This window comes from Trichosurus vulpecula, chromosome 3 (assembly GCF_011100635.1).
Source record: "Trichosurus vulpecula isolate mTriVul1 chromosome 3, mTriVul1.pri, whole genome shotgun sequence".
Classification (NCBI taxonomy): domain Eukaryota; kingdom Metazoa; phylum Chordata; class Mammalia; order Diprotodontia; family Phalangeridae; genus Trichosurus; species Trichosurus vulpecula.
The window spans coordinates 242,628,669-242,652,007 of NC_050575.1; the positions used below are offsets into that span (position 1 = coordinate 242,628,669).

Here is a 23,339-nt window from a genome sequence, read left to right on the forward strand (position 1 = left end):
CTCAGAGGTTAGCATTTTGTTTGGGGCTGTCACTCACTGGAAGAGTGTCCTGTGCTTTGACCAGATGAAACTCTGGGTAGCCGTTGTTAAGAGCTCCCTGGCTTTGGAAAACCCAGATGTTGGTGCTTCTCTGGTGACTATGGATATTTTGATTTGCTTAGACAGAAATGTTGATCTGTTTATATTGTCTCTGTTTGTAACTTCTGTTTGTATTTTCTCTGAAGTTCAGGGTGCTGGCTTTTCCCCCTGAACTAAGTGAATGATATATGTATGTTTAATTAAAGTGAAATTGTAAACCCCTTAAAGTTGCTTTCCTTAGAAAAGCAGATTAAACAATCTTTGCTGGCAGCCTTCCTGTGTGCTGGTGTTGTTGGTCATTCATACCCACAACAGCTGCTAGACACATTGTTGTTACAGGTTTTATCCCCATTTTACAGATGCAAATGGGGCTGATAGAGGTTTGTGGTCCAAGGTTATACAGTTAGCAAGTATATGAGGTAGTGTGAGGCAGGCAATGCCCTTCCCACCATACCTACACTGTCAAAATAGCATAGATAGCATAAGGCAAAGCCTTCAGCTACCTAATGTTGTGACATTATTTTCCTGCTTTTTCAGCCATAATGGCCACAATGGGAATCTTCTTCCCTCTCTGAGAGAAATGCCACTCCAGAAATTGATAAAACCAGACCTATGAACACTAGAAATTGGAGTTTCTTGTGAAAAAAGCTGCTAAGTTTGGAATTGCTCAAAAAAACTCCATTCTTTGGCTAGAAGGATACATTATATGATCTATCGCCAGAATATCCCCATTTCCTGGTTAGAAGGCCAGATTCTAGTACTTGTAAACTAGGATTTCCTCATAAGATATCCTCCAAAGTTTATGCTTCCTGAGAACCTCCTCTTGGATCTCATAGACAATCCCGTACAGCTTGACATGTTCTGCAAGTGATGGCAGGCAATTGTGGTGACACCCCCTTTCCCAAATTCCATTACTGTAGGGTGATAGAAGAGGAGGAAGCAGGCAAATTTGACTTCCAATTGGAAAAGAAAAAGGTATGACATTATTTTTGGTAAGTAGAAAGACAGATGGGAAGAAATTCTAGGACACACCAGGACAGTGACAACTATGTGGAAAAAGAGATGGGGAGTCTTGTTCCTTGACTACTCTCTACCAGCAATTAGCCAGTTGAGAGCAATGATTGTAGTCTTGCTAGCTGAGGAACTTTGAGACAGGAAGTAGTCAGATTATCAAAAGTTTTTGCCTGAGACATAATAATGAGCAGAAAAGTAACAGCAGTAAAAGTATACTTTAACCCTAAGAACATTGACACCAATGCCCCTAGCCTCAATCTAGGCACTGACCTTCTTACCCTGGGAGACCTTTAGTCCAGTAGCCTTTGGGAACTTTGTTCTATTTTTTATACTCCTTTGCATTATCCCAGAAGCAACAACCATAAAACAACTTAACTCAGTTTTTTCCTGGAATTCAGGGGTTTAGAGCATTCCTATCATTTAGCTAAAGGCAGCCTGGGTCAATAAGAATCTGCCACATAGGAGATGTTCTGTTATTATATGCATATGTACACACGTGTGTATAGATATACATATATATGTATCTATACATATCTGTACATACACAGACATATCTATATCCATCTACCTATTTCATTTGACCAATTATCTTCAAAAAAAACAAATATCAAATACAATATTTAAACATGTTTGAGGAAGAGAACATACATTTATTAAGTGCCTGCTATGTGCCAATCACTCTGCTAAGTGCTTTATGGATATTATCTCATTTGATCCTCACAAAAACCTTTCGAGGTAGGTACTTTTATAATCCCTATTTTGCCATTGAGTAAACTGTGGCAGACAGGGCTTAAGTGAATTTTCCAGGGTCATACAACTATTAAGTACCTGAAGCTGGATTTGAACTCAGGTACCCTATCCACTCTACCACCCATGAAGGTTGACTCCATTCCACTAAGGTGTGTGTCTTAATTTCATTGAAATATATAGCCAATTTAAATAACTAAAGATCTAATTAATATTAGGCATATCATTATTGACCATGCCTCTTAGACTGACAAGGTAAAAATGGCAAGCCAGAAAATTGCCCACTCTTTATGAACCATAGGGAGGGAGATTGACACTTTCCCAAGAATTTACCATCCGGGTAAGCATGAGACTTCTCAGAATATGTTTTTTTTTCTTTTCCTTTTTCTGGTGAATGGCATCAGGTAAGTGGTTAAGCAATGTCACCCTGGCTAAAGTATGGACTATTCCAGAACTCTGTGTGTGTGTGTGTGTGTGTGTGTGTGTGTGTGTGTGTGTGTGTATTTTTCTTTTCGAAAATGTTCAAGAAAAGCTTTTACAGATATTGGAATTTCTCTGGAAATTAGATTTTTGGGGGTAGAGTTGTGATTTTTGAAATAATTTTTCCCTCTATTTTCCTACAGGGGATCCTCTTCTGGACTAAAATGCATTTTTCATTTTCCCTTGAATTTATGTTAATGTCCTATTTTTATGCTACACTTATTTAGTTTCCCTACTAATTTGCATTGTTTCAGTGCACCTTGAATTTATGTTAATGCCTTAATCTTATGCTACAGATATAGTTTGCTCATTAGATTGCATCCTTGCATGGTACCCTGAATTTATGCTCGTGAGAAAGATCTAAAGCTTTTATTTTACATTACAACTATGTACCTTGGTTATTGTTTGCTAAGGTATTGCTATTTGTTTCATTGTTGTGTACATTGAGAGTATAACTTTAAATTACAATGAGTAGTAGGAGTGTTATTACTTCATAGTGTCTATTTAGCTTCTTGGTGTGAAGCTTTTGACTTGAATTTTCATCAAGGACTTTTGATACGGCATTGCTTAATGGCAATGAAGACAAAGCTGTAGAGGAAGCTTTGAATGGAGCTGAGTATGATTTGGGCAAATAAGAAAAAAATGCTTATTAAATGTTCCAGTAAGTTGGTCATAGTCTGTAAACTACCTGTATTAGTGGAACATTCTAGCATCACCTAGAGAGATGAGAGGGGAAAAGTACCAAGAAACTAACCACTAAAATCTCCCACTCACTAAGTAATTCCAGAGACATCCAATTTTGGTAACTCTCCAGTGCCTGAACAATAGAAGGATAAATTCAGGAAGAATCTCAACGTGAGGATCTGATGTGCTCTCGTTGTATAAGCAAGATGTGGGATGTTCTGGAGGAGATATGTACATTCTCCCATTTTCAGGGGCAGTCCAATAGTTCTGTCGGAGATGAATTACCCTTGACACTGTTTGAAAAAACTTTTAATCAATTTTGTAATCATAGAACTCCATTGTCCATATACATACTAGTGTAACAACAGGAAAAAGGAAAGATTTGATTGTGGGGAGGCCGCCTCACTGATGGTGAACAAGAGAAGTAAAATAGCCTTGTACACTGTACCATTAGTTTATCTCTTGGGCTGTTGGTAGGCAAGTAGTAGTTCTCTGTGATAAAAATATATAAAAAATGTTCTGGAGGTAAGAAATTATCATTTCAACCTGTTCTGGGCAGCCAACTGATAAAGTGGTTAAAGTCCTGTGCTTGGAGTCAGGAAGATCTAAATTCAAATCTGGCCTCAAACACTCACTGGCTGTGTGACCTGGACAAGTCACTTACCCTCTGTTTGACTCAATTTCTTCATCGATAAAATGGAGATAACAATAGCACCTTCCTTTCATAGTTGTTATGAGGATAAAATAAAAGGATATCCGTTAAGTATTTAGCACATGTGCTATGTAAATATTATTATCATTACTTATCCATTGAGCCAAGAATCTGAAAGCTCCTACAGTTCTTAAGACCATTGTCTCAACATGGGAAAAATATTTTTCTGACTATAACTTTCTCACCAAAGTTCAATCTGACCAAATTAGAGACTTAGAAAGCAAGAAAGAAGTGTGGGGCTAGCTGGGAATGGAGAAATCTGTTACAATACCATACCCTAGCTCCTAGAGACCTACACCTGAATAATTCAACAACACAGAGCTGAACATGCTGGTGACTCTTAGGCCTGAGCAGAATCAACATGTAGCATTTCTAGTGCAGGCAGACAATTCTCTCAGGAATGACCACAAAATCAACAAATATTTATAGAGCATCTACTATGTGGTAGTCAATCCTTCCTCTGACACATCCTGGCTTTGTGAACCTGGGCAAGTCGCTTAATTTCTTAGTGACCTTGGCAAGTTTCTCTGAATATATGTTATAGAGAAGTTCCTTGTTCTGAACTTCCTATACCAAGGAAATTATGTGTCTGGTAAGATTTTTTTAAAAAAATGGAGCTAGCCACTATGCTTAGTATACTCAGTTTACCAAGACAAACTCAAAATAGACCCTGCCTTCAAAGGGTTTATAGTCTAATTGGAGGCTGATTCCACCGACCTGACATTACACTTATTCATGTCCAGTGATTTGTGCTTTGCATTCTCAGAAGATAAACAAGAGATTCACAATCAGCATGTCTTTCAAATGAGAAATAAGTTAAAAAAAAAGCCAGTTACACAGCTTCCAGTTAGAAGATATCTGATGGAAGTAAGCAAGAATATAACGTTCAAGACAAGATCTTCAGTAAGCTGACGTAGTTGTGCTAAAGAATTAGGACTCTGAGTGGAAGGCATAAAATAGCTGATTGATGGAAAACCATCTTATAAGAGATCAGATCTCTCTCACTTAGATGAGGAAGACTATCAATATTGGTGTTTACCTGAGGGTTAGAAAAGTCAATAAACCCATTTTGCACCTGGAAGAGTCTGTTTTCAAATGGGGAGATGACGAATCCATAAGCTGCTTTTTTTCCAACCAAATCCTATATTTGTGGGTCCATCTAAGGCATAAGGGAAACCTGGAAGACCTGAAGATAGTGAGTGATCTTCACTATGGATAAGCACAAGATTGGGACTGCAGACCACCGGGGCTATGGATATTGCAACTAGTTGGTACAGTATAGAGACCTCCAGGCCTGTAGCCAAGAAGACCTGAGTTCAAATGTGACCTCAAATATTTACTAGCTGTGTGACCTTGGGCAAATAATTTAAGTTCTATTTGTATCAATTTCCTCATCTGTAAAATGGTAATCATAATAGCACCTACCTGCTAGGGCTGTGCGGATCAAATGAGATAATGTTTGTAAAGCACTGAGCACGGTGCCTGGCACATAGTACACTCAGTATAAATGCTAACTATATCGTCATCCTTATTAATTATTTTAACACCTTGCACAGGGTGTATACACACACACACACACACACACACACATATGCTGTTAATAGCTATTATTACTATTACCGATGGTAAGCCTGGTCCATCAATATGTTCAGGAGACCAGGACAAAAATCAATAGACCTAATTAGTCCAGTGATCAAAATCCTTTAAGCTTTGAAAGAAATAACAGAAGTGGTTACCCATGGAGCTAAAAATGCCTGATGTTGGAATGCTTAAAATTTGTATGTGTGTGTCTGTGGGGGGGGGGGGAGAGGTGTGGGGAGTTGGTTAGGGTGCCCTGACCAATTGATTTTCACTAAGGCCAATTAATGGAATTATAGAAAGTGATGGGTGGGCAGTGGAGAAAAGGTGTTGATGTTTTAAACAAAGTTTAAGAAAAGTCCTTCTATTTTTAAGTACTTTATGGAGTTAGTACTTGGATGGAGTTAGCGGGCACCTGGCCACTGCCTGGATGAAGATAAGTCACATATCTTCTTGCACTTTAAAAGGCAGGATTTCCTCTTTAGGCAGTGGCTGTCTCACACTTCAGTCAGGAAGCAGCCCCAAGTCCAGAAGAAAGTCCTTTAGGGAGAAAGAACTCTAGAATTGTTCTCTGCCCGTTTTTTTTTTAAATAAAGACATTTGTTTTATTTGTTAACATTAGATTTTTGTGCCACAAGGACACAGGCTCCACCAACACCCTTGATTTTTTCCTCTGCTCTTCTGCTGAAGAACTTTGCCTTCACGATGACTGGCTGCTTGGGGAGTTTCCCTTTTCCTAGAACTTTGTAATAGCTCAATGATAGGGGCAAGCCCCTCCTTGTTTTTGGCAGCGTTAATCCTGGTCGGCTCACTGACTAGCGTCCACAGCTTATCAACGTTGACAGTTGGGCAGTAGCTTTGGTTCTTCTTCAAGTGGTAATGCCTCATACCCACTTTCCCAAAGTAACCTGGATGATATTTGTCGAAGTTGATCCGGTGATGGTGCAGCCCTCCTGCATTGCCGCGGCCTCCGGGGTGCTTCCGGTGCTTGCCGATGAGCGCGTGGCCGTGGCTGACGTGCCCGCGGAGCTTCGGCGTCTTCCTTAGTCGGGAAGGCATGCTGCAGGCCGCCGCAAAAGAGAAAAGCTTCTTTGCCCGTTTTACCTTTTGTTTCTGTCAGAAGGAAGCAAATGGGTAAGGGATTCCCATCTCCCTCCGCCCCCATGAGCCATGAGATCTTGCAGTGGAGAAATACTCATAGTGAGTGACTTCATACCCAGCACTGGGGGGTGTGACCTATGGTAGAGGAAAATGAGGATAGCTCAAGAGACAGTGAGCTCAGACAGTCTGTTCTTGAGCTGGGGGGAAGACCAGGCCCAGGAAGAACAGGTAAGCAACCTGTCCAATAGACTCTGCACATGATGTGGGACCATATGAAAGGAGACAAGACATTGGGGCCCCAAAGGCCTAAGGCCAGAGATGCCTTGGCAACACATATCCCTTAAATGTGTCAGTCAGCCAGTCAGTCAAGTCCTGTAGTTCTTTAGCATTGTACTCTTCGTACATGCCTACTTTCCCCACTAATACCATGTATATTCATGTGAGACCATATCTCAGACTTACAGGGGAAATGTTTTGTTATTATAGGTCTTGCGATGCCATATCAAGAAATATCTTTGCTTTGAGCTATTTTTCTTCCTGATTTTCTATTAAATTATTGATTCCTGGTAGGGATTCATGAGTTCTACTTTTAGGGTGGCAGACCCACAGTGTACCTTAAATCTTGAGGACATTACTCACTCAGGGACACAACCTCCATTCTATGAATGTCTATATAGGGAGATAGTCTTAGAGGTGTTATATATGTAATTGTAACATGTTATTACATACTATATATGACCTATATGCTTGATATATAATGTGCTTCTATCACTAGCTATATTTCCTTGCCATGTAAAACTCTATGCCATTCAATGCAAGTATTATTACTAAATGACTATGTTCTTAATTTTCTTTGCATTTGGTCATTTCATATGTGAATATCATAAATGATATTGTATGTCATTTCATGAGGCTTTCGGTCTTAATATATTATTTCATGCAATTGGTTATGTGTGATGGTTGTAAGTTGGTTGTGTGCAACACTATTGTTAGCTGCATGTAATCCCAGAATAAATGTCATGTATTAGAAGCTTCCATAGGCATGTAATAATTATGTAATAATTGTCTATGACTAGATGGTACACTGAGCTACATTGCTTGTGATATGTTCACAGATGTTCATATATACGCTGTTCATATGTACAGGGGATTACACATATTTTGGTAGGGATAGCATGCAATATCCTTACTCCAAACTTCTTCCCTACTATAACAGTGGAGAAGACAAAGGGAACAACCAAGTTTCTTTTGAAGACATATGATTTGAAGAGACCCAGAGGATTTTGTATGTACTTGAGGCTGTGTTATTTTCCCTGAGAGAACAAAAGCTCCTTGAGGAACAGGGACTGTTTTTTGTGTTTGTAGCACGGCAAATGACACCTAGTTGACACTCAATAAGTGTTGACTGATTACAGGATGAGTTAGAAAGACAGACAGGAAATTTAAGGACACAGGAGGACAGTGGTGGTGTGATGGTAAATAGGATGTAGAACAACTCTCTTTGGGTATTTCTTGCCCTTCCTTATACTCAATCATTCTCCTAATGATTAATAAACTTGAAAGAACGGAGACAGCCTAACTGACAAACAGCAGGACAGGAAGCAGTCAAAGAAAGGATTGGAGGTTTCTGCCTGTAAAACAAATAGACAAACAAACAAAAACAACAAAGAACCATGACCAGAATTGAGTAGTAACCCTGGTTTTCTGACCAGCCCTGATCGTTCCGTTGCCTGACCTATACCCCTGCTGTGGAAGCCATCAAAATACATGTGGAGATGTGGAGACTGTGTTGTATTTCCTATGTTCCTTTGCCTACTCCAAAGCAGTGCAGTTGAGGAGGGGCAAAAATAGTAACTGTGGATTTCATAGATCTTCTGATTTTTGTGATTATATTTTTTGAGTGAGCATTTCTCTCTCAAGAGAAACGTAGACATCGGTAAATGCTTTATTACATATAGTTTATTCTTTTTATTGTATCTATGCAAAAAACCACTGTAGGTAGAATCCAAGCATGCTTGTATTGGGTGGGGGGTATTTTTAGCAGGGAGTAGAAGGTGGCTGACTTTGTTGTGGTAAGGTCATACACCTAGAACTTAGTGAAACATTACAGGGACAGAAGGAGGCAATAGGTTGGGACTCAAGAGCTACTTTTGATCTGTAATGCACACTGAACGGTGCCTCTTAGATATACAAGACGTGTTGCCATCTTGAGAGTTGTAGAACTAGGAGTTAAAATATCTGCCACTCTTTGATAACCATAAAGAGCTTTACCACTTCCCAAGCTGTCTTTTAGAGTAAGGTAAAAATTCTTAACTACCAATTTGAATGTGGAACATCACAGCAGAGTCTGGTCCCTTTCACGGTGAATAGATCAGGTTAGTGGCTAGCAACACCAGCTTGTGGTTAAATATATTCAAAATATATAAGAAGTGAGGAAATTCAGGGACCAAAAGGGAAGAGCATGGTGAAGAAGATTTGAGAGGAGCAGAAATGATACTACCACAAGTAGAGAAAATAGATAAAGACTTCGAGCAATAGACCACATGCCTGGCGTAGGGGCATAATATATTAATTATGGGAAACTACTATCTTGGATATTTGCTAGAGAGCTATCCTAGATGAAAGTAGTTATCTAATACTTATTGGCATTCTTTAAAAAATATCATTCTTTAAATAGTAAAGGGAGTGATGGTAAGTTTTATTCCAGCACTGATTTTGACCAACAAAGAAATGAAGTAGAAATGATGAGAACCTTTAATGGAAGTAATGATGACATCTTCATATTCTTGTTAGAGGATTTATACAGAGGATTTACAATATGATACATATTACAACTATTTCTAAAATATATCTTACACCTAAAATTGTAGTGTAATATAATCCAGAAAGTAGTAAAATAGACTTCTAAAGTCCTTTATTACTGCAAAATTCTATGAATTTGTAATTAATAAGCCTCATTTCTGCTGAGTCCCTTTTAAAAAGTCCCTTCTTACCCCTTTCCCCCTGGAGATAACTCAGGACATTCCATAGCCACATACATCTGTTTCCTCCTTTAGAACTAAAATGAACCAAGATCTTCTTATTGTGTTCTTCCAGGATAGTAGGTAAACCTCCCTTGAAGGTCAACTCCAATGCCAGGTCTTGGCATGGAGGAGATATTGAACTTTCAAAGGTTATGTTCATGGAATCCAAACTCTAACCTGTCCTATGAAATGGGAATGGATTTGATTACAGATTGGACAATGGACCATGTGTTTGTCATTCCAAGTCCAGTCTAGCTGATATATAAAACATACCTTAGAATGTTGAATTATTAAATCAGAAACTTAAAAATAACCTTGTGAGAAAAAAAAAGGTTCTTTAGTGGAAATAAAATTTGAGCTTCCTACATATCACTACAAACAAGTGTGTCCCCTGAGTGATAGTTGGTTGATTTTTTGGCTCAAATGGCCCAATGAATTCAATTTGATGTTGCATGCCAAACCATGGTTCTAAATAGGTTAAAACCAATTCTTTTCTTATTAGGTAATTACAAATTCTCTACCAGGACAATACAACAATATTTAAGTTTATCTTTTTTTCAGATCAAGTCTGGTAAGGATTTTTTTTTTCCTAAGAGGGCCTTTATAGATGGCAACTCCCTGTACAACATTGTTCTCCCCATGAGATTTCAATAGTCAGTGAAAAATCTATTGAACTTCTCCTCTGGTACTTTATCAAAGGTGTGATTTGCATTATGTGAAGGTGTGAAAAGAGAACAGCCATTTTAAAAGATAAGAAGTGGAATTTATAAGCTCTTGCAAACCTTCCCTCTGCCCCACTCCCTTTCACTGGGGAGAAAATAAAATTTAGAGATAGTAAAGAGAGTCAATGGTATCGAAGATAACACCATTTAGGGGATTTTGAAACCTGGTATAATTTATCATTATCTAAGTTGCTTTGGTCTGCAACATCTGAAGCAACTGACTGTATTTATCTATCTACATGCAGCCAATTGAATTGCCTCTTCCGCATCCCAGACAAACATTTCATTAGTTACCATTCATCAGTAAATTGGGATGAGGCACCAAAACATTTCTCAGTGAAACATTTTGGATTGCATTTCCTACATATGGTGATTAAAAAATAAACATTCATATCACACTTTTCTTTCAAACATCCAAACTCTGCCACATTCTAAATATTTGTACAACCTTCATAACCCTCCCCTTTGGGTCACTTTTTATCCTCATTTTCCAAGTTGAGAAAAATGCAAGTTAGGACTGTGGAAATCATGCATTCAGACTGTTGAGTCACATGATTCAAGAAAATGGCTGTTTGAGTCAACAAACCAGTTGAAGTTACTTAAAGAACTGGTTTGGACATGTTTTGGTTGAAGTCATTAGAGACTGCCTGTTAGAGATAGTTGAAGGAAAGCAATCAGAGGACCTGGATTTGTGTCCAGCTCTGCTTCTTACTTACTACCTGGGTGACTTTACACAAGTCACTTAATTTCTCTGGTGTTCTTTTTTTGGAAAATTGTAAGGGGTTGGTGCCAACCCAGGGGCTGTTAGGACCCTAGCACTTGACCTGTTTCCTGGGTAAAACCAGACAGGCTTAGTAGGAGCTGGAATGGCAGGCGCCCGGAGGGAGGGCCTCCACCTTTAACAGCCCCCTGTAGTCATCCTACATATGCAGGCAGAGTCTGTCCACAAGGGACTCACAAGCCCAGAAGGAGGAACCCAGCTGGCCATTACCTAATGCTCTTGAGCCAGTCCCTAACACAACGCCTGACACAATGCTTTGTTACTTTATTTACTGGAACATCTTTGACACTTTACGGGGACATCCTATCTCGTGCCTCACGTAGCTCATACAGCTCTGATACCAGCTTGCAACATGCCCGGGCCTTCCCATGCCTCCGTAGATACTGTAGGGCAGCATTCCCCCTTGTTCCCATATGTCTACAGACATCACCTTGCAACAGTCCTAATCTTTCCCATTCACTTGTAGAAACCATAGTTTGCAACGATCCAGATTCTTCCCACCCGATATCGATACCCATACCTAATCAAAGTGCAACAATATACTCATACTGCAACATTTCTATCCTGTCCCTTTGCAACATTTCTGTTCTTTCCCATGCTGTCATTCCCTTACCCCTTGGACACCTGCTTCTGCTCATGTAGTGCAAAACCCTATAAAACTGGATAATGTCTCCCAATAAATCGGAGTTGTATCCACTCGGACTCCCGCCTCATCATTGCGTCCCGAGATTGGGGTCCTTGCTGGTCGGGGACCCCCAACAGAAAATGAAGATAGGAATGAAAATTGACACTTATTAAGCACCTACTATGTACCAGGCTCTGTGCTAAGTGTTTTGCAAATATTACCTCATATAATACTCATAATAACCCTAGAAGGTAGGTGCAATTAGTATTTTACAGTTAAAGAAACTGAGGCAGGCAGAAGTTAAGTGATTTGTCCAGGGTCACAGCTAGTATGTGTCTCGGGCCATACTTGAACTTAGCTCTTCCTCATTCCCCACAGGCTCTGTCCACTGTATATTTTAGCTGCCTAAGCAACTGAATGACTTCTGAGGTCTGTTCCAACTCTAAATGTATGGTATGATGATATTTCTTTTGTATTAACTGGTCAGTTCAGTCAAAGTTCTTGAACCACTGTTGTCCATGGACACCATTTCAGAGGCAAGAGCCCCAAAGAAAGTAGAACCTCACTGACAGATAACAAGTGAATAGCAAATGGACTAATATAATTCAGAATAATATGTTCCAGAATCATAATCCAAATTGCTTGTTCTAATATTACCAAAGCTATAGATAAAAATATTTGTTTACTGAGTCACAAATAAACAATTAGTATATACATATGCACCCTAATTTATATATAGAAATTAGTTCACCTATATGCATATATACACACGTGGGTGCACACTGTTTATTTCTGACTCAGTAAATCAAAATGATTTTTATTCATAGTTTTTGTGTTATCAGCACATTGTAACTGGGATTAAGACCCTAGAATACAGTGTCTGAATTCCATTATACTATGTCTTACTGAGAGATAAATAGGCAATTAGTATGTATAATGCATGTGTATATACGTGCAGATACTTACTAGCTATATGACTCTGGGCAAGTCGCTTAACCCTGTTTGCCTCAGTTTTCTCATCTGTAAAATGAGCTGGAGAAGGAAATGGCAAACTACTTAGTATCTTTACCAAGAAAACCCCAAAGAGGGTCGTGAAGAGTCATAAACAGCTAAACAAGAAAAACAAATATACAAGCATATGTATACATGTATTTATGCTTCTTTACCGCTAGAGATTCAGATCAAGGGCTCATCAGGGGCAGGTAATTTACAGTTTTGGAAAAGAATGAATAACTAGAAGTCCATAATAATGTTTCTGACTTTTCTACAACTCGATTTATACTTTAATATGTTTAGCAATGAGTGTAAATAATACACAAAATAAGCATATGCATAGTATTTCTCAATCACTGATGGAATAATATTGAATTGGCAGCTGATTAATGCTACAGCACAGTTTCTAAGTAAGAGGTAGGAACTGGAATTAAATACCCCTGGGTTCTATTCTCAGCTTTTCCATGAGTCTCAGGGCAGTCAGATAAGCCCACTTGGTTTCAGTTTCCCTAGTTGCAATTTAGCTCTCTACCTTCTCACTCCCTGAAGAATCTATTCCTGGCACTGTAGGACTAAAGTGCATTCTTATATTCCATAAGCAGGACCAGGCTCAAGAGGCTTCTTTTTCATTCTTTGCCCTGAGCTATTAGAAGTGGAAGAAGATAAGTCAGGCTTAGGGACTATGAAACTTCAGCCTGGCACAATGCTTGGGGCCTAACACATGAGGTACATGGTAATGCAATGGGAAGATTTCATATTTTTAACCTCCCTGTAGATGTTGTTAAGCATTGTTACAGGACAAAAGAACTTGGAATCAATTTCCTTTTGTCAGCCTAAAGGAATAAGCATTGTGGCTTATTGTGGAGTCCAGAAAACCTAGGTTTGAATAAAATATGATACTTCTTAGCTACATGATTGTGAGCAAGCCACTTTCATCCTTATGAGACTCAATTTCCTCATCTACGAAATGGGAACAGTAATATTTGTGCCACATAACTCAGTCTTGTTGTAACAAAAATCAAAACAAAAAACAACAAAACAAAACAAAAAACTCTCTGGAAATCACAAAAAGTTACATTTCTCTCCCTCTCTGATTTTGTTATTCTCTCCACCCCATTTACCCTTCACCCTAGGAAGGAAACAAATGTTTATTAAACAACTAATATGTTTCAATTTACAAATATTATCTTATTTGATCCCCACAACAACACTGGGAGGTAGGTGCTATCATTATCACCAGTTTATGGTCGAGGAAACTGAGGGAGTCAGAGGCTCAGTTATTTTGCCCAGAGCTAGTAAGTGTCTAAGATTGCATTTGAACTCAAGTCTTTCTGGCTGCAAGGCCAGCCGTCTATCCACTGTGCGACCTTGCTGCCTCCATTTAGGGTTCCCACCACCTACTAAATGGACTATTTCAATAGCTTCTTAAATGGCCTTCCTGCCTTCAATTTCTCTCCTTTCCAGTCGATTCCCTACACAGCTGTTAAAATGATGTTCCCCAAACACAGGCCCTAACATGTTATTTCTCCTGCTCAAGAAAACTCCATGGCCCCCTCTTGATTTCAGAGAAGAAAAAAAAATATAAAGAAAATTCCTCTGTTTGGCTTTTAAAATTTTCACGGTCTGTCTCCTACCTTTCCAGGATTATTCCTTTCTTTTATGCAAATTACATTTCAGAGACAACATTTCATTATACTTTTACATAGACTGTCCTCAGTATCTGCAATATATGAATGACAATGTGTAATAAAACGCTTTCTATATACTAAGCACTGTGCTAAATTCTTCAAGTATAAAAAAATCAAGATAGTCTTGCCCTCAAGGAGTTACATTCTAACAACGAAATACAATACATATAGGGGAGTGTTGGTCAAGGAAGGATAATTTGTTTTGGGATGGCACAGGGATGGTGAATGGGGCTTTAGGGGAATTGATGGATGGGACCTTTCTAGTAACATTTAAAGGTTATTTTGATTATGGATCCTAGAGAAAGATGTAAAGAACTGGGTGTCATTGACAGCTTAAGGACACGGCAGCAAGGCACATGGCAAGAAGGCAGCCGCATAGGGACTGGCTAGATGGAATAGACCATGTATGTATGTGCTCACTCATAAATAAGATTACCATTCTGATTAGGTCCACTACAAATTATTTGTTACATAACCTCAATATGCTCTCATTTTACCGGTTCCAAATTCATTCATTATCCTACTCACCAAAAGGGCTATCTGATAACTTTTGGTACTTCCTCAAGCCTCCCACCTCACCTACTCCTCTCACCCTATTAGGCAAAAACCTCACCTTTTACTTCAGTGAAAAATTTGAGGCCATTTACTGAGAACTCCTCTTTTTCTCCTACTCTTCATCTCACATCACTTTAAAGCATCTTCCCTATTATGTCCTATTTCACTCCCATCTCTGATGAAGAAATCGCCCTTCTTGCAGAGTTATATGCTACCAAAACTGAGAACACACACACACACACACATACACACACACACACACACACACACACACACACACAATGTCTTCAAAAAGATGAAATACTCCAACAGGATACCAAAAAGAAATATTAAATAATCCATTCTATTTCTTTCTCTCTTTCTTTCTTTCCTTTTTTTTCTTCTCTTTCTTTCTTTCTTTCTTTCTTTCTTTCTTTCTTTCTTTCTTTCTTTCTTTCCTCTCTCTCTCTCCCTCCCTCCTTCCCTCTCTTCTTTCTTTCTTCCTTCCTTCCTTTCATCCTTCCTTTCTTCTTTCCTTCCTTCCTTCATTCCTTCCTTCCTTCCTTTCTTCCTTCCTTCCTTCCTTCCTTCCTTCCTTCCTTCCTTCCTTCCTTTCTTTCTTTCTTTTTCTTTCTTTTTTTCTTCCTTCCTTCCTTTCTTTCTTTTTTATTTCTTTCCCTTCCTTCCTTCCTTCCTTTCTTTCTTTCTTTCTTTCTTTCTTTCTTTCTTTCTTTCTTTCTTTCTTTCTTTTTTTTCTTTCTTTCTCTCATCCTTTCTTTTCTTCTTCCAACAATGGATATCCCTAACTCACCAAGCAAAACGTCCAGAGGCCACTTATGGCAAGATCCCAGTGTTGATTAGCATAGTCTTTAACGTGCTCTGCTTTTCCTGTCTGGGCTGGTTTGCTCCTCCTTAGGCAGCCTGGTGGCCCTTCACTCCCAGGGGCTCATCTTATTGGCACTATACTTAATATAGCCATCTAATTGGCATTAGCTCTGCATTCAGAGCACCTAAACTCAAGGGATCATTAGCCTCTGCCACTCCAGCAGCAATCTGGCAGAAATTAGACTTAGACAAAGATGTTATACCAAAATCCACAATAAATTCAAAATGGATACATAACCTGAGTATTAAAGATTATACTATTAAAAAATTAGAAGAGAAGCAGGTCATATGCCATTTATAGTTGTGGGTAGAAGATGTGTTGTTCAAGAAATGATAGAGGCAATTGCAAAATAAAAGTACTAATTTTTATTACATGAACTTGAAAAGCTTGTGTATAAATAAAATTAATACATCTAGGATAAGAAGACAAGTTATTGACTGAAGAAAATCTTTGTATCAAATTTCTCAAATATGGATTTGGTATTTGACACTTATAGAAAACTAATAGAAAAATATAAGACAAAAAGTCATTCCCAAATAGGTAAGTGATAAAAGGATATAAGCAAAGAGTTTTCAAGAGAAGAATGGGAAACAATAAATAACTATAGGAAATTATCCTCCAAATCACTAATCATAAGTGAAATGCAAATCAAAACAATCTTGAGGCTTTACATCATATCCAACAACTTGTCGAAGACGACAAAAGATGGAAAGCATCGTTATTGGAGGAGTTGTGGAAAGACAAGAACTCTAATGATTTTTGGTAGAGCTGTAATTAGTATAATCATTTTGGAAAGCAATTTAGAATTTATTTAAGCATAATTCTTGAAATGTTCATACCCTGTGTCCAAGAAATTCTACTATCAGACATATGCTCTCGGGAGAATATTTACAAAAACAAAGTCCCCATGTATATCTGATATTTATAACACTTTTTACATGGAAGCAAAGAATTGGAAACAAAGTAGATGCCCATTCATTTATTACATGAAAATCTAATCAGATATTACTGTGCTATAAGAAAAGGTAAATATGATGAACATAAAGAATAGACTTACTTGAAGTGATGCAAAATGAAGGAAGCAGAGCCAAAATATACATGAAGACAACAGCAAAGTAAATGGAAAGAACACCACAAAATAATTGAAGATGAATGTTTCAAAATTATAAAGAACAAGTGAAGCCCCAAAGAAGCAATATGAGGAGGTGCTTTCCCTCATTTCTTTATTGCTTTGCAGAAGTGGGGGGAACATATTCCACAGATGTGGAATAGTATATATAATTCCATTTTTTTCAGTGTATTGATTGATTTTGCTGATTTTTTTCTTCTTCCTTATTTTCTTTCCTAAAAACAAAAAAACAAAACTTGGTTATATGGAATGGCTCTCTGGGAATGGAGAAGAGGAGGAGGAATACAGGGAGGGTGATGGGGATTTAGGCAACATAAAAAGCAAAAGATATTAACAAAACTTTATTTGTAAAAAGAAAATGCATAGATATATTCTTCTCCCTTGTTAAGTATAACATAATAAAGGGAACTGAACTTTGATGAACTCTACAGCATGAAGTTATAATAATAACTCAAATTCATAGCTTATTAAAATTGACAAAGTACCTTATGAATAATTCAATTAAATCCAATAAGCATTTATTAAGTACCTGTTATATTCAAGGCACTGTGCTAGGTGCTCATAATAAAATTACAAAAAAGGAAAACTATTCTGCCCTCAGGAAGCTTGTATTCTACCAACAGATATCTATAGCATGAAAATAAGATATAACAGCAGATGTATTAACTAGGAGGATCAGCAAAGGTTTATTATTTCAATGATACCCAAGGGGAGTCTTTAAGGAAGTTAAGATTCAAAAAGGTAGAGTGAGGAGAGAATACATTCCAGACACATGAGACAGTCTATGAAAAGGCTTAGAAACAGGAGAGAGAACTAAAAGGTCAGGGAACAATTAGGCTAATTGAGCTGAAGCACAGTTTGGAGTCTCAGATGAAATAAGAAATAACATTTACGAGAAATAGTCGCATAGTCTGCTAGATCAACAGTGAGAGGGAATCCATTTTGCAAAGGCAGCTCATTCCACTTTGAGACGGCTTTCATTTTTAGGTAATTGTGTCTGGCATCAAGCCTAGATTTATTTCTTTGAGATTCCCCATCCTTACACCAGATTTTGCCTTCTTGAGTCCAAAAAAGAAGAATCTGATCTTTCTTCTGCACGGCAGTCATTGAACCCTTAAGGAGTGCTGCCCATTACTATTCCCTGATATCGTCTCCTGGAAAGAAGATATCTTCTCCCTAGTTCTTTCGTTGATCTTCACATGACATGAACTCAAGACATTTCTCCAATCTTATTCTCCTCTGAACAATTTCCAGCTTATCAATGTCCACTCAACTGCGGCACCCAGTGCTTTACACAATGCCCCCGATGAGGTCAGCCCAGGGCTAAGAATAGAGGAACCACGACCTCATTATTCACAGAAGCTCTCACTCTCCTAATTTCCCTTTAGTTTGACTTCTCAACCAAACACAGAATGGAAGACAAAATACAATCTCTTGCATTTGGAATAGTAGGATTTCTTCTCCTTCTGAAAACATCTCATCTGAAGAACAGATGACTGGCCGCACTTAAATCACTACAATCCTGCAGTGGGAGAGTCAGTGGGATATAGTGGGTAGAGTGCTAGATTCAAAGTCAGGAAAAATTTGGGTTCAGGCCCCAGCTGAAACACTTACTAGTGTTTGACCCCAGGCACATCATTTAAACTCAGTGTTATAGGTAACTAAGACTATAAATCTCTGAGATGGTGCTGAATGACCTGCTTTAGTAAAGGGAGTTTCTTTCTCTAAGAGTTTCTTATACCATTGAAATCACAGGTCCAATATGTACCCTTAAGCCAATCATCTTGAAAATCAGGATTACTACCCGTGTATTCTGTCTAGACAACATAGCTAGGAAATCACCGTTGTAGATACCTTGACAAAGACAGAGCTTCTCTTTGCCTCTGTCCATCTCTCTCTGGTTCTGTCTTGTGTCACCGTGCGTGAGTGCGTGCATGCGTGCGTGCATGTGTGTGTCTATCTCTGATTCTCCTTCTGTCTCTGTCTCTCTCTATTTCTCTCTCTGTCTCTGTCTCTCTGTCTGTCTCTGTCTGTCTCTGTCTCTCTCTCTCTCTCTTTCTCTCTCTCTCTCTTTCTCTGTCTCTTTTTCTCTCTTTCTGTGTATGGTGGGGGCAGACATTTCCCGTAGGGCTGTACTTCATGGGTGCCAAGGGCTTGCCCTGAGATCAAGATCTCTTGCTGTACTTCCCTGGGAAGTGAAAGCTTTCCTGAAGCACAGGCACGTGAGACTATCTGAGAACAGTCTCAATTAGCCAAAACCAGAATCCTGCCCTGGCCTGAGGAAAAAAAAGATAAAACAGCCCAAAAGCCAACATTTTCTCCCAGAAGAATTTTCTCCCTGACTCTGGAAACCCTAGAGTGAGGCTCTCACCACGGAGCACCACTCAGCTCTGCATGTTTCCCTGACGTACCTGTCCCAGCACAAAACGAGAGGTCAGAGGAGTAAGTCTCTGGGGAGGCTTCGGGTGCCACTCCGAGAAGATGCCTTCTCTCCTCACAAAGGGCAGAAGCCTCACCTTCTAAGGAGTCTACCGACAGATATCTCTTGTTTTGGTTGGTTGCCCTTGTCACTCTGACTTGCCACATCGATGCCCCGTTTTTGCCTGAGGAATCACACTCACAGGGCCAGCTCACTGACTTTGGGATTCAACAGCCAAACAGATCAAGAGTAAGCTCAGCTTGCTGGAGGAAATCTAGGAAAACCTTATTGTTGCAGCTATCCTATCACTTTTGTCCAATGAGGCGTAGGAAATAGATTGCTTGACTTGGAGTCACTCAGTCATCAAGCATTTATTAAGTGCCTACTATGTGCCAGGCATTGTGCTAAGTGTTGGGGACAAAAAGAAAAGAAAAACATTGTCCCTTCTCTAAAGGAGCTCATAGTTTCATGGAGGAGACAACATGAAGCCAATTATTTACAATCAAATTATATACTGGATAAATTAGAGATAATCAATAGAGACAGGGCACTTCCTGTAGAAGATGAAATTTCAGCTGGGACTTGAAGGAAGCTAGGGAAGCTGAGAGTCAGAGTAGAGTATTCTGGCATGAGGAACAGCCAGTGAAAATGCACAATCAGGACAGGGAGTTTCTCATTCAAGGAATATAAAGGAGGCCAGGGTTATTGCCTCCCAGAATTCATGATGGGAATAAGACATAAGAATACTAGAAAGGTAAGAAGGGGTCAGGTTGTTAAGGACTTTGAATGCCAAGCAGAGGATTTTGAAGGTTATAGGGAACCACTGGAGTTTATTGAATGGGAGGTGGGACAACATGGTCAAATCTGCACTTTAGGATAATTAATTTGGCAGCTGAGTCAGTGATGGACTAGAGTAGAAAAAGATTTTAGGTAAAGGAAACAACCAGCATACTGTTGTGATAGTAAAGGTAGGAGTTAATGAGGGCCTACAGCAAGGTAGTAGCAGCATCGGAGGAGAGAAGTGGACATTTATAAGAGACATCATGCAGGTGAAATTGGCAGGATTTAGCAAAAGATTGGCTATGGAGTTGAGTGAGAGAGAGTAAGGAGTCCATTTTGATACCTAGGTTGCAGCTTTCCCTTGGTGATTGGGAAAATGATGGTATGGAAGGGAAGGCCTCAGGAGGTTTTATTGGTCACAGGATGGGCTGTTCAAGCCTGGGATGAAGTTGTAGAAGACCCTCTGACATCCAGAACCCCTTCTCCCCCAGGGTCATTCCTCCCAGTACCTCAGAGATAAGTCCAGTGCAGGAAGTCTCGGATGGTTTTAAAGGAATTCCTACCTATGTTCCCGTTCTAGGAACACCTATATCTTGTTCCCAAGAAACATGAATTCCTGTTCCCTCTTTCTGCTCAAAGAGGCATTAGGTTGGATAGCTAATTGACAAACATAGTACTTGCTGAATGTTTACTACCATTATTAAAGAACTGTGGTAAGTGTTGTGGGAGTCAAGAAGGTCTAGTCGTGGCCAGATTGATTTGTATATTGGGAAGACTGAATTTATACATTTGGAATATGTAAAGCTCAAAGACAGAGCTAGAAGGGATTTTAGAGACTATCTAGTCCAGCCCTTCCCATTTTTTAATTTAAAATACTATTTATTTATCTTTAACATTCATTTAAATTTTTTTTTGAGTTCCAAATTCTCTCCCTCTTCCCCACCCCTTCCCTACTCATTGAGAAGGCAAGCAATTTGATATTGAATATGCAGGTGAAGGCATGCAATAAACATATGTATGGATGTATATATATTATATATATATACATATATATATATATATATATATATATGTATATATATACATATGTTAAGCACTGTGTTAGAAGCTGGATATCCAAAAATCAAAATGAAATAGCCTTATCTCTCAAAGGGCAAACATTCTAATGAGCAAAGTAATGTACCTACAGCTAAGTAAATGTAAAATAAAATTTTTGTTGTTTAGTCATGTCCAACTCTTTGTGACCCCATGTATTTTTCCATGGTTTGTTTTTTTTTTGGCAAATATACTAGAATGGTTTGCCATTATCCTTCTCTAGTGTGTCCCCATTTTACAGATGAGGAACTGAGGCAAGTAGGGGTTAAGTGACTTGCTCAGGGTCGCACAGCTAACAAGTGTCTGAGGCAAGATTTGAACTCAGATCTTCCTGATTCCAAGCCCAGTGCTCTATCCACAGTACCACCCAGCTGCTAAAATCAATATTAAGCAAATACAAAATATTTTGGTGAGGCAGTAACAACTGGGGGGGGTGGCAAAAAGAGTTTCATTTAGGAGGTAAGCATCATGAAAGCAGCTAGGGATTCCAAGAGACAGAGGAGAGGAAGAAGGGGTAAAAGCCCGTGTGAAGAAGGGCACAGGAGCACGAGATGAAATGTCAGGGAGTATTGTAACAGTCTGGAGGAAGAAGAGAGTAAACGAAGGGAAGTCATAGGAAATCATGCTAGAAAGAATGAGAGCCAGACTGTGAAGGGCTTTAAATGCCAAAAAGAAGCATTTGTATTTTATCTTTGAGGCAATAGGGAGACACTGAAATTTCTTGAGCAGGAGAATTCCACGATCAGAATGCGCTTTAGAAATATTGACTTAGCAGGTGTTGGGGTGGCATACTGGAGAGAGGACACAAATTAAGTGGCTAAGATAAGTCCAGGTAAGGTGATAGGGGCCTGAACTAAAATAGTGGTTGTATGAGTGGAAGAGGAGAGGACAAATGTGAGACGTTATAAAGATACAATCACCAAGACTGGACAACTAATGGATTGAATGGATTGCAATCCTTCCCATTTTACAGATGTTACAGGAAACTGAGGTCTAGAGAGATTAAACAACTTGTCCAAAGTCAGTGAAGCAGAAAATCATTGAGCCTGCATTTAAGTCCAAATCCTCTAGCATTCTTCCCATTATACCATGTTAATTAGTGATGACACAATGCAGTATAGAATAAGACCAAATTCTGGACATGTTTATGTGGGTGTGATATAGTGGAAAGAATGTTGACTCTAGCTCCAAATACAAACTCTACCTTCTATATACTTTTTGCATATGTGGGCTTGGGAAAATTAACCTTGCTGGGTCTCAGTTTCCTTATCTGTAAAAGGAGCAGTTGAACTACATGGCTTCTGAGGTCCTTCCAGTTCTAGACCTATGAAGTCACGATCTAAAACAAGACAACACTTGAGAAAGGAGGGCATGATAGATACTTTCAAGTATTTGAAGGGCTGTGATGTGAGAAAGTGATTCATTTAGTTTGACTACAGAAATAGGAACATTGAGTGGAAGTTACAAAGAGGCTGATGTATGTTTCGTGTAAAGAAAAAAAACACAATAATTATAGCTATTGAGAAGGGGAATGAGATACCTTAGGAGGTAATAGTTCCTTCCTCCTGAAAAGTTCCTTCCTTCTTGAAAAGAAATTCCTTCTCCAAAAATCCTTTGGCTGGGGTTGTTGTAGAAGGAATTTCTTTTCAGGTCTGGGTTGAATTAGATGGCCCTCGGAATATCTTCAACTTTGGAGATTCTGTGGAGGTAGAACTGTGAAGGTAGACTAGAATGATCTGTTTATAGAGAAGATGTGAAGATGAGTGATTCAGAAGAGTGAAAATGGTTCTAAGATCTTGAGATGGCACTATATCAGACATAAAACATTGAAAGGAAAGAAGTGAAAGGAACAGATTGCATCAAAAGGCAGAGCAGGGTAGAGGGAGGGAAAGAGAGGAAAAGAGAGACAGACAGAGAAGAGAGAGAGAGAAGAAAGAAGAGAGAAGGGGGGGAGAGTGAGAGAGAGAGAGAGAGAGAGAGAGAGAGAGAGAGAGAGAGAGAGAGAGAGAATGAATCAAGGAATATCTGCCCAGGCTCCATACATATTATTGGAAAAGGCATAATTAAAATCCCATACTTTCTGATGATAAGTGATAAGTTCTCCTTGGGGCAATATCTCAGAGATTAATTCATGTCTCTTTCTCATTATATTATAGGAACCATGAACAGTTTTCTTAATTTTCAGGTGAGGTGATTGCAGATACCCAGCCCAGAAGCATGCTAATGGACACCTATCTCAGAGATACAAATGAGAGACAGATGAATTTCCA

At 39.0% G+C, this 23,339-nt stretch overlaps 1 pseudogene; it reads right to left on the reverse strand.

Moving 5' to 3' along the window:
• Positions 1-5,898: 5,898 nt before the first annotated feature.
• On the reverse strand, positions 5,899-6,352 carry LOC118842434 (annotated as a pseudogene).
• Positions 6,353-23,339: the final 16,987 nt, after the last annotated feature.